Source organism: Emys orbicularis, chromosome 2 (genome assembly GCF_028017835.1).
Source record: "Emys orbicularis isolate rEmyOrb1 chromosome 2, rEmyOrb1.hap1, whole genome shotgun sequence".
Taxonomy (NCBI): Eukaryota; Metazoa; Chordata; order Testudines; family Emydidae; genus Emys; species Emys orbicularis.
In genome coordinates, this window is record NC_088684.1 from 95018354 (window position 1) to 95031263 (window position 12910).

The following is a 12910-nucleotide window of genomic DNA, read 5'->3' on the forward strand; positions in this document are numbered from 1 at the left end:
GTTACTTCCATTGAAAACCTCCAATTTAAGGGGGATAAAAATTGTTCTTGGCTTCAGGTGTTGCATACTGTTCACTAAATATGTAAAAAAATATTAGTTCAGTTTAAAAAAAAAACTAAGGAAATGAAAAAAAAATATTGTGAGATTTTTGAGGGTGAGTGGTTGTAGTTTTTAAACTCACAAGTGATCCGCTTTTATGAGGAAAAAAAAGAAACAGAAGCCAATTTATTGTCAAGTGGGGGTTGTGGTTGGGAAGGGGTTGGATGGATAAGCAAAAGGGCTGGCACATGGAGCCACATGGAGCAAGAGAGAAACAGGGACCAGATTGTGCATCTCAATTTAATAGTCTGGTCTCTGCCCTATTCTTCAGACAATACGGCTACATGTTGTCCCGTACTTGGGTTGGATTGCACTGTTACATTGACAAGAATAATAGGAATATCAACTGCAATAATACTAGACAGGCTAAAAAATTTTAGGGGCCCATGATGATTAACTTGCTATGGATTAGGAAGAAATTTGCTTCATGATCATCATATTGCACAGTAGTCATATTCCTGGGGTTTGTGACACAGAGGCTCCTTAGCAAAGGGTCCCCCTTCTTTGGAAACAACTCTCATGTCAGATCTGACAAACTCACTACACCAAACTTTCACTACCCTAAACACGTCTTACAGGATATTTATTATATAGAGTAATGCAGAGGTTTCCTAACTATTCTTATTGCATACACCCTTCCAGAGCTAGCAGCTGCCTGCATACCCTTACCCTTCTCATGACTGATACTTTGTGTGTTCTTCTTAACACTAACTGTCTTTAGCCAACTGTCCATATTTCACTGTTACGTACAGATATAGTTATAGTGCAACATATACAACCAAAAAGAAAACCCTAAGTTCTGAGCTCAGTTACACTGAACAGTTGCTGGGCAACTGAACCCACGCTGTACAGTGATTGGAGGTGAGGGCTCTGTATGTCAGCGTCTCTGTGTAACTGTTCTCATTGGTATATCTTGAAGTAAATAATCTACTGTATTTTATATAACAAATGCCCAAAGTGTTATAAAGCTTATGAAAATTATGAACATTCAATAAAGAAAGAAATTAATACATAGAATTCACCATTACACAATTTATCCCACGTGCCCCCAGAGATGGCTTGCATACTCCCAAGGGTACACATACCACAGTTTGGGAACCCCAATGTAATGTATATACAGAAAGCTCATAACTTGTCAAGATTCCTAACAATTGTGAAATACATATATGGGTATTATTTAAGTATTTATATTGAAAGGACTTGGAGTAAAAAATAGTCACCAGGGCATAAAGTGTCTCAGTGATGACCCATTCAGGCAGAAGGGAGTTGTTACCCACTATGGTTAGCTGGTGATGCATTGAAAGGCTCATTTGTTTCGCCTTGCACAATACTAAAACTTTCAATGGAAAACCATCAGAGGCAACTGCAAATAATCAAAACCACTTAAAGTTAAAAAAAAATGAATTTTTACAACAAGACAGGGGTTTGCTCTGTCTATAAATAGAAACAAAAGACTGTTTCAGTAAAACACAGAGAAGGGAAAGGACCTCTGGATCTATTTACTAAGGCCGTGTTTCACAAACTTGGGATGCTGCTTGTTTAGGGAAAGCCCCTGGCGGGCCGGGCCAGTTTGTTTACCTGCCACGTCCGCAAGTCCGGCCGATCACGGCTCCCACTGGCCGCTGTTCGCTGCTCCAGGCCAGTGGGAGCTGCTGGAAGCGGCACGGGCCGAGGGATGTGCTGGCCGCCGCGTTTGGGAAACACGGCCTTAGTAAATAGATCCAGAGGTCCTTTCCCTTCTCTATGTTTTACTGAAACAGGGGCTTTCCCTAAACAAGCGGCGTCACAAGTTTGGGAAACACTGTTTTATATGATAAGCTAGTGATAATTTTACTATATTAAAATGTAAGCTGTTATATGTTTCTTTGAAAAAAGATTACCTCTGCAAATGTGCTACTGTATACCACCAGCTACTTAGGATTCAACCAGTAAGGATGGAATTTATTTGAAATGTTATCTTCATTATTTCTGTAATTCCCAAGGGAGGACTCATATATAGATCAAACTATATAATTAATGTATATGGTATGTTGTTTTTCTTTGTAACTTTTTTTTTGATGGAAAAAAACACATTTGTGCAATAATAGGTGTGAAATTATTAATTCTCTTCCTGTGTGCCAAGTGGTGGTCACCCTACTAGATGGCCAAAAAGCCACAATCCCATAAAAGGTCATACTGTTTAAAAACTGACCTGGTTTAGTCGAAAAAATGAAGACAGTGCATTCTCTCTCTCTCTCTCTCTCAACACAGATGGGAGAAAGGAGAAGTTGATGAAAATGAATGTAAATCACAAGTTAGGAATAATAGAAAATTGATAAGTGAAGCAAAGTGACACAAGTGGCAATCTATGGCCAGCGTAGATAGATAGATAGATATAGGTTCATTACTAAATGGAGTTGGTAGAGTTGTCAATAATAATTCAGAAAAGGCAAAAGTGTTAAATAGTTGTGTACTGTATTTTCAATGGATGATATAGTCTCATTATATGATGATAACACTCTTTCCATTCCACTGGTATTGCTGAAGAATATTAAACAGAAGATACTCAAGTTAGACTCTTTTAAATCAGCAGGTCCAGATGACTTGCATCTAAGAGTTTTAAAAGAGCTAGTTTAGGAACTTGCTGGACCATGAATGTTGATTTTCAGTATGTCTTGCAACACGGGGGAAGTTCCAGAAGACTGGAAGAAAGCTAATGTTATGACAATTTTTTAAAAGGGTAAATGTGATGTCCCAGGTAATTAAAGGCATGTCAGCCTGACATGGATTCCTGCAAGATAATTGAGCAGCTGATATGGGACTTGATTAATCAAGAACTAAGAGGGTAACGCAACTAACACAAATCAACAAGGGTTTATGGAAAATAGATCTTTCAAACTAACTTGATACCTTTTTATGAGATTACAAGTTTGGTTGATAAAGGTAGTAATGTTGATGTAATATTTTTAGACTTCTTTAATGTGTTTGACTTGGTACCACATAGTATTTTGATGAAAACCTAGAAAGAGATAAAATGAACACAGCACACATTAAATGGATTAAAAATTGTCTAGCGGACAGGTCTAAATGTAATTGTAAATGCAGAATCATCACAGAGCAGGCGTGTTACTTGGAGTCTATGAATAATCCCATTCTTACTACTTCTGTTGTTGAATTCCACCGAGATGGTAAATAGAGACCAATTACTGCAGGCTTGGTGTGATAGAACCTCTTTATTATTATTCACTGCTTTTTAATTATAGCTTTATATTTTTGGAACCTATGTGAAGGATAGTCTGATGTAACTTTTTTACTCTTTAGTTCTTTTAATAATACTGTGCATACTACACTAGAAAAAGGAATACACTAGATCTAGTGGAATGAGTATGACATTGGGAATAAGGAATTCCTTAATTCTAATCTTGGCTCCACTGAACTTTCTTTTTGGCCTTAGGTAAGTCACGTCAGTGATTAATATGCTTATTAGAGCTAACCTCCCCCTCCCCCCAAAAAGGGGGGGATGCATTAGAAATTTTGCAGAAGTTTACAACTTTTTTTAATGAAATTTAATTTTTGACTAAACTTCCCAAACAGCTCTAATATCTACCTTCCCAGAGTGTTCCATGGATTAATTAGTTAATATTTGTAAGGTGGTCTGAGCAAGTGAATTGTAATATTCACTGCCAAAAACTTTGTTAACACAGAGTTAAGGTTGACCAGCCATGCCTTGTACCTGCCAGAATATCAATATATTTAAACCTCTGAAAACCAGGAAATACAGAATCAAGTTACACTCCAGCCTGCCCCACAACCTTAATTCTGCCCTCTGGAGCTGGCAAGAGCTATTGGAGATACGTTTCAACCAGGGCTGCCCTATAATAAGCAGACCTACGGAATGAGTAGGTAAATGTGCCATTTTGTATGGCATATTGTTGTGTCTCATTGTATTCTCTCATTTATCTGCATGCACTTAGTCTGCCCTTTGCTGTGTTATGACCAGCTGAAATGGCTGAGTAAAAGCTAGGTGTAGCCAGATGGAGTTTACTTAACCCTCCCTAAATGCAACTTTTGTTTCAATGAGGACACAGTTTCTTCTACTCTACTCAGGTGCTGTGTCCTTGCAGAGCTTGATATCATCTGGGATAATATAGGGTGATACAATGTCTGTCATGGGTGGATTCGGGCATCATTCAAAGGGTGCTATCAGGCTGACCTGTGAGTTGTCAGAGAGGAACGTTTTTGAAAGATGTAAGGTATCTTCCCCCCCTTTTTTTTTCTGTAACAAAGCTGAAGAGGCCTATCTCATTTAGCTTATGAAATGTTTGCATAATATTTCTAGATTTACACCATTTCTCCTGTTTTCCACTTTGACATTCTCTTTTTAAAAAAAATAAACTATTGTATGGATAACTTTTAAGCATCTCTTCCTCAAGAGAATGAATCCTGCCACCTCTATGGAGAGGTATACCAGTATGGATAAGCCTTTCGCCAACCTGAGAATGACTAATGTTGATGTCTGTATTCATGTAATTTGTTTCCTATGCACACTGCCATATCTGAATGATTGTCTGACGACTGTGTCACAATCTCTGTATACCTACAGTTATCATTAACTACTGTCATGTTTTATTTCCTACCAATAAATCTAATTTCTGAGATCTTAGTTAGGTGCAACATGTGTTTTATTTCAAATGTCAAAATATACATTGGCCTGGAATACGTATAATATTTATGTAGGTCTATAACTAATGTATCTGGGTCCAAATCAACCCTTATTTAAATAGGCACAAATCTGAAGTAGCTCCTTTGATTCCAGCTGTCTGGATTTGCATCTGCTTATGTGATAACAAAACGTAGACCATTCCTGAGGCCTAGAATTCAATCACTGCCCTACAGCTTAGGATAGTGCAAACAACTACAGTGTGCTGGAGCCCAGGACTTCCATCTCTTTCACTCCGCTGCAAGAACACGCATAGCAGCCATGGGGACAGGATCACAGTGCATGATTAGTATCAGAGGGGTAGCCGTGTTAGTCTGAATCTGTAAAAAGCAACAGAGGGTCCTGTGGCACCTTTAAGACTAACAGAAGTATTGGGAGCATAAGCTTTCATGGGTAAGAACCTCACTTCTTCCCTTGCATCTGAAGAAGTGAGGTTCTTACCCACGAAAGCTTATGCTCCCAATACTTCTGTTAGTCTTAAAGGTGCCACAGGACCCTCTGTTGCTTTTTAGTGCATGATTAGGGGGAGGAGTGGAAGAAAGAGGCTAGGCACAACATAACCCTGAAAAGGGGTTACTAGTCCCTTCTAACCATGTCCCAAAATGTATGTTTGCAGGGCAGCCTATTGATAATTACTTCTTACCTACTCCTCCCTGAACAGATCATTAAAAATACACAAGGAATTGGTCACAATAGCAAAAGCTAAAGGACCTGATTTAAATGTTAGATAGGATAGACGAATCAGCATCTTTGTTGTCAGGCTGCATTTCCTACTGAATCCTACACGTGGAAGTGTTGAGAATGAAAAGCAAATTTGGAAAACTACTAAAAGACAATATAGTGTGGTGTTGTAAGAGGGGACACTTCCTCCTCAAAATCTTGCTTGGCCATTGCTTTTTCAAAACATAAAGAAAGGCATAGGACACTTCTTGGGACTAGAATCAGGACTCAGGGAGACTAATATTGTCAGGAGCAAATCACTATCAAATACAATTGCCTTTTAGTGCAACCATTTACATTGTATTCCTCTTGTTGTCATTTCTATCACATAGCCAGGTGTGTTAACACTTCAATTTAACTCAATAAATGCTCAAGTCCCTAAGATCCTCCTCAGGCAAGGACTGAGTCTCCTTCCCTCCAAAATACTGTCCAGTACCTCTCCCTCATTCCCTGGTATCTCCTGCAGGAGGGAGATTCCACAGAGCTCGGGAGAGGGTGGTGGGGCAGGGAGTGAAATTTTCAGAAGTACTTATGCCCTGTTTTCAATGTTGACTTAAGCAGTTAGGTTCCTAAGTCCCATTGACTTTCAAAGAGTTAAGCCCCTAATTCATTTAAGTACTTTGGAAACATTTATTCTCAGGCTTCAGTCATTTGCGATGGTGTTGGTCTATATGGTAATATGCTGCATAAAGTAGCTGGCCCCTTGTGCCCCTCCCCTCCAACCCAAATTCCAAATGATAATTTCCAACATGTTCCTACCAGTTCATTTTGGCCAACATATTTTTTGGTACAGAGCAACTGGTCTGTTGGTCTTCTGGTTCCTGGGGCTATATGTTCCTGAGACTGGATTAAGTCCTAGGCTCAGAGTTGTTAGGCCCAGAAGCAGTATCAGCTTCACACCTAAATTATGGGAGCATTAGCCTATCTCTGATGCTTGTCTTCCACCGAGCCAAGGCCACTGCCTCTACTGCCATTGCTGTGGCTCTGGGGAGGACAAGTGAGAATGCAGATCCTGGGTGTTCTCTACAGATTGGCCTGTCACTCAGTGTGAGCCACAGTCTTCCCTCCTCCCCAGCTTGCCTCAATGGCAGATGCCACGATTGTAGCTTTTCTGTCAACATGCAGGAGAACAGGGTCCAGTAGCCCACCACTGCCATTCTTTTCAGCCTCCACCTGAACAGAGAGCTCTATGAAGACTGCCTTCCCCATCCAAACAGACAGACATGTCATCCATACCACACCCCCCATGAGTAGAGGGCTCTGTACGTGGGAGAGGGACATTGAGAGGACCATCCTCAAATCCAAGGGCTCTGTGAGGGTGCTGTCCTTCCCCCACAGACAGTGGGTTCTATGGCAATAATGGTTCTTCTACTCTAGCAGTAGTTCCTATGCATCCTGGTTGCATATAGAGTAGATATAGAGAGAGTTCAACTCACACTGTGAGTTGCAGGGGGGTGAGGCTGAAAGCAGGCTTATATTCGGGTCAGGCCAAATAGGTCCCAACATTTCCGTAATCCTTCCCTGTTAGTTCCTAGAACTATTGGTCTTTCAACTGAAACCAACAGAGACTATTTAAAAAAAATGAATAGAGATCACAAGAAATTAATAGAGGACAGTTGAATGAGTATGATGGAGTCTACTGAAATTCCCAGTAGGGCTCTGCATGGAACAACTAGGGAGGAGCTTACACAGGTTCTAGGGAAGTGCTGTGGAGGCTGCCCCTCCTTCTGCATTTCCTAGCCCAAGCAATGCCAGCGTCATACTGTCTGCTTGCAGCAGCAGAGGAGAGCCTGGGCCCTCAGACTGAAATAAGCAATTGAAATAATCTAATTTGAATGAGGTTGCTTGGGGTTTTATATATATATAATTGTTTAATATATACTGTCTGATTTTAATAAAAAAAGAAATAATACTATTTTTGGCTCATTATCAGGAGTATTTTTATACTGTAATTAAAGAACTGTTGCTCCAATGATTTCAAATACTTGTTTTAAGGAGTTTAAACCTGAAAACTAAAAGGTTGTTCCAAGCCATCACCATGATCGGAGCAATACATCATTGCAGTTACACAAAGGAGATTATGCAGAGTTTATGATATACCTGTAGAAGAGCTCAATCCCAAATCCCCTTGGATTACTTAGCATTTGCCAGCAGATATTAAAATATGGGTAAGAAGTTTAATGCATCTGATTAAACTTCTGATTAAAAATAGCGTTTATCTCTAACACTGACTAATAAATAATTATCTCCTGCTCTCCTTCACAGATTACACTAGTATAAAACCAAATCCTATTTAAATCAAATTGCAGCTGGATGCTACCAAGCTGAAGAAAAATTGAAATCTTTACCTGCAAATTGAATATTATGACAAACTACATTCACTTTTACAGTCATTCAGTAAATACAGCAATTTTATTTAGAGATCTCAAATCAAGAAATCAATTTAGCAAACAGATGCTTGGACTCTAAAGATTCAATTATGTCAATGCTTGAAGTACAATCTACAAACTAAAGTAAGAAAATGTTATATTTGAATTGTAGCTTCTTCTAAGTATTCTGTTAACTAGATATTTTTGAAGATAGTTTGTGCATTGTGTATTTAAAAAAAAAAGCCTGACACCATGTCCTTAACATAAATGTTTTGATGATTAAAAAAAAAAAACCCCACAGTGGCAACATCAAAAATCACTCCCTTCAGTACCCAATTTCTATTGTTGAGAAATGGCAAATCTAATTACAAAATATTTGACTCACTGGACAAATTCTGCAGGAATACTGTCAACTCTTCAGGATATGACTTAGTACTGTAACACCACTTGTCAGCAGAACTATGTGAAGGGCCACATTCTGTGACTTAACACACTTGAATCTGTTTGTCAGATGATTTTCAGGAAAGCACTTCCTGAGACATTCCACTATGTTTTTTTAGGGTTTGGTTCCTTTTTGTCTTCATTCAAATTTGTCTTCTCATGTAAAAACTAACAACATAAATGCCTGAATCATTGCTCACATTTAAATCAATGAGATAGGCTCAAAGATGTCTAAAGCTTTAGTATCCTCAGCTAGGTCTGTCTTTTCTGCCTTATCTGATGAATCATGATGGGATGATTTTTCTCTCACTTACACTGGTGTAAATCCGGAATAACTCTGATGGAGTTACCAATGGGAAACCAATATGAGATCAGATCTAGGCACTTATATGTGAGTAATATTACATTCCATAGTCATGTAACAAAAGCCCTCAGGTAAACATAAAAAGCAACCATAACAGAGGGTGAGATTTTGGAAAATGCCGGTAGGATAATAGGAGCAACAAGAGGGAAATCAGTGGCAGAATCTGTTGAACACCTTAAGATGCCTATTATATAAATGCAAGGAGTATGGGGAATAGACAGGAAGAACTGAAAGTATTAATACATAAAATAAACCATGACTTAATTGGCATCACAGAAACTTGGGATAACTCTCCTGACTGGAACATTAGTGTAGAGGGGTATAGCTTGTTCAGGAAGAGAGGTGGTGGCGCATTTTATATCAAGAATATACAAACTTGTTCTCAGGTCCAGAGGAGATGAGAGGCAGAACTGTTTAGTCTCTGTGTAAAGATAAAAGGGGTAAAAAAAATAGGGTTTATGTCATGGAATCAGGAAGACGAGGTGGATGAGTCATTTCTAGAACAAATAAAAAATATCAAAAAATCAAGACCTGGTAATCATGGAGGACTTTAACTAGCCAGACATATGTTGGAAAAGTAATAGGGCAAAACACAAAATTTCCAATAAGTTCTTGGAATATACTGGGGACACCTTTTTGTTTCAGAAAGTGGAGGAAGTAACTAGGGGAACAGCCATTTTAGACTTGATTTTGACTGTAGCGGGGTGAACACCCGCTCCAGCCCTGAAGGGGTTGGAAAAGCCCTGAAGAGGGCTGGGCAAGGAAGTAAAACCCCAGCTGATTGGGGGAAGTGGCTGCAGCTGGGGCCACGCCCCAAACTAAGCAAATGGGCCTTATAAGAAGGCCAGTGAAGCCAGAGGGAGCAGTCTCACTCTGACTTGAGAGGGAGACAGGCCTGGCTGCTGGGGAACTCACCCAGGGAACCTAGAGGGAAGCAGGGCTGGGGAAAGGCCTTAGGAGCTGGGACACCCTAGGCCAGCAACTCCCCAGGCTGCAGGGCCTAGTTCTAGGCCTCCTAGGTATTGGGCTTGCAGAGGGGCAGCCAGAGGGTGAGTAAAGGCAGCCAGTCCAAACCTCTTGTTGCCTGTGATGATCAGCTGATAGACTGCAGTCTGCCCTAGGGCGCGGGGGCTAAACAGAGACTGGCAGTAGCCACAACTGAGGCGCTGCAGGGGTGAGTCCTGCACTGCTACACTGACCAACAGGGAAGAATTGGTAGTGAATTGGAAGGCAATTTACATGGAAATGATCATGACATGATAGACTTCATGACTATAAGGAAAGGAAGAAGTAAGAACAGGAGAATAATGGCAATGGAGTTCAAAAAAGCAGATTAACAAACTCAGACATCTGTTAGGTAAAGACTCATGGGAAGAAAATCTAAGGGGAAAAAGGAGTTCAAAGGAGACGGTAACTTCAAAGGAGACAATATTAAAGATGCAACTGCAAACTATCCTGAAAAGGAAAGCTAGTAAGAGGCCAATAGGGCTCCATGAGGAGGTCTTTAAAGATCCGAAAGGGTCAAAAAGGGATCCTATGGAAATATGGACAAATTGCTAAGGAGGTGCACAAAAGAATAACAAGCATATAGGGACAGTCAGAAAGGTTAAGGCACAAAATAAGTTACACTTAGAAAGGGACATAAAAAGCAATAAGAAGTAGTTTTTTAAATAGTTTAGGAGCAAGAGGAAAGAAAGTGTAGGTCCTCTATTTAATGGGGAAAGAGAGCTGATAACTGATGACATCAAGAAGGCTGTGGTGTTTCATATATGTTTTGTTTCAATCTTCACTAAAAAAGATAACGGTGACCAGATACTCAGCACAATGAATATTAACAACAAGGGGGAAGGAACACAAGCAAAAATAGGGAAAGAACTGGTTAATTGTTTAGATAAATTGGCAGGGCCTTATGAAATTCAAGCTAGGGTACTTAAGGAACTAGCTGAAGCAATCTCAGAAGCATTAGTAATCTTCATGAATTCATGGATAGGTGAGGTCCTGGAAGAATAGAGAAGAGCAATCATAGTTCCTATCTTTAAAAAGGGAAACAAAGAGGACTGGGGGAATTATAGACCAGTCAGGCTTACTTTAATACATGGAAAAATACTGCAGCAAGTTATTAAACAATCAATTTGTAAACACTTAGAGGATAATGTGGTTAAATAATATCCAGACTCGATTTGTCAAGAGCAAATCATGCCAAACCAACCTAATTTCCTTTTTTGACAGGGTTACTGGCCTAGTGGCTAGGGGGAAAGCAGTATATGTGATCCATCTTGATTTTAGTAAGGCTTTTGACACAGTCCCACATAACATTCTCATAAGAAAATTAGGGAAATTAGATGAAATTACTCTAAGGTGGCTGCATATCTAGTTGAAAGAGTATACCCAAAGAGCAGTTATCAATTTTTCACTGTCAAACTGGGAAGGAATATCTAATGAAGTCCTTCAATCTTGGATCAGATACTATTCAATACTTTTGCCAATGACTTGGATAATGAAGTGGAGAGTGTGTGTACAAAATCTGCAGATGGCATTAAGATGGGAGGCGTTGCAAGCACTTTGGAAGACCGGATTAGAATTCAGAAGGATCTTGACAAATTGGAGAATTTGTCTGAAATCAACAAGATGAAATTCAATAAAGAGAAGTGCAAAATACTTCTCAAAGGATGGAAAATTCAAATGCACAACTGCAAACTGCGGAATAACTGGCTAGGCCAGTGGTGGGCAGCCAGTGGTGGGCAACCTGCGGGCCGCAGGTCGCACTTGGCCAGTTTGTTTACATTTGCACGGCCACCCGCAGCTCCCAGTGGCTGCAGTTCGCCGTTCCTGGCCAATGGGAACTCTGGGAAGTGGCGCGGGCTGCAGGGACTATCCCTCCTTAGTCATCTCTTTTCCACTGCTCTGGACAGTCGCTTGTATGGTAGCATTTTATATTTCCCATTTGCACTTACTCTGCATCTGTATTAAATGGGAAAATCAGTTCCAAAAAGTCAATACAGCCAGAGGCCTCATGGCACAAATGCCTCAGAAATTAAAAGCTATTGTTATTACTATTGTTGTTATTAGTAAAATAATCAATTTCCTTCTGGGTTATTGTGTTTTTCTGGAGGCAGGTTTAATCCTTCTAAATCCCTACTCTCTAAACTTCATGGTATCTTGGATGCTGGCAGAGTATTGTGTATCTAAAAGAAACAGGACTATATCAACCCCATGCTCATCTCTATGATATGCTCTCTACCCTTCTTCTTTGACCTCACATCCAGTAAATTCCCTGCCCACTTTCTCTGTCTGTCCAATTTATCTTCCTTGACTCACTGCAATGCTGAATTGCTTTTTTACTTGCTCTCCCCAGCCTACACAGAATTCTCCCTCCCCTCTCATAAAGATATTAAATCAATTTATTTCTTCCAATCTTAATTTAAAACCTGCCTGTTTGTTTGAGCCTAAGATTGATCATCTACCTGCTCACTAAAGCACCTGTCAGTTCTATCTCCACTACTGTAACTTATCTGCCAGAATACTTTATTGCATCTTGATCCAAGTTTCCTAACTCTCTTCAATCTTTGTATGTCATTATTCCCTCTTTACCTACATAAGTCTCTGTAGCTAATTCTGTTAAATTTTATCTCTCAATCATAGCTCTCTGTACAGTGTTTTTGATATTTTACTTCATAGAACACTATTGTAAAAAAAAATAAACTGTGCTGTATTATATTGTTGAACCAAAGTCTCTGTGACTCATTCAGAAGGTAATTTGGTCTACCTCAAGAGCTACTACAACTTTGTAGTCTCATTTTTCATATCTCAAACTGAATAGTGTTTGATATCTTCAGTGCTTTCTATGTTACTGTAGTGTTAAAATGCATAATCAAATTGTAGATTTTTAAACTTTATTACATATTTTTCTCTTTCCCCAAGAGATACAACTCAAGCTAAGAAGCCAGCAGCGGGAAAAGATAGAAACAGAATGAGTCCACATTAAAAAATAAATCCTGGCCAGTCTGAGAGAGCGTGAGAGGATTAATGGAGCTGGAATCTGAATTAGAGGCAAATGACAAAGAAAAGTGAGTGACTGGTAGAGGCTGTCGTTCAGAATGCAAAACAAAATAAAGTTTGCTTAATTCTCCTGCAGTGGTTGGGAAAGTAGCCAGGCACTGAGTTAGAACCTACGGAGTTAGAGGGAAACAATAGCAATAGTGGGTCTCCAGCAGTTTA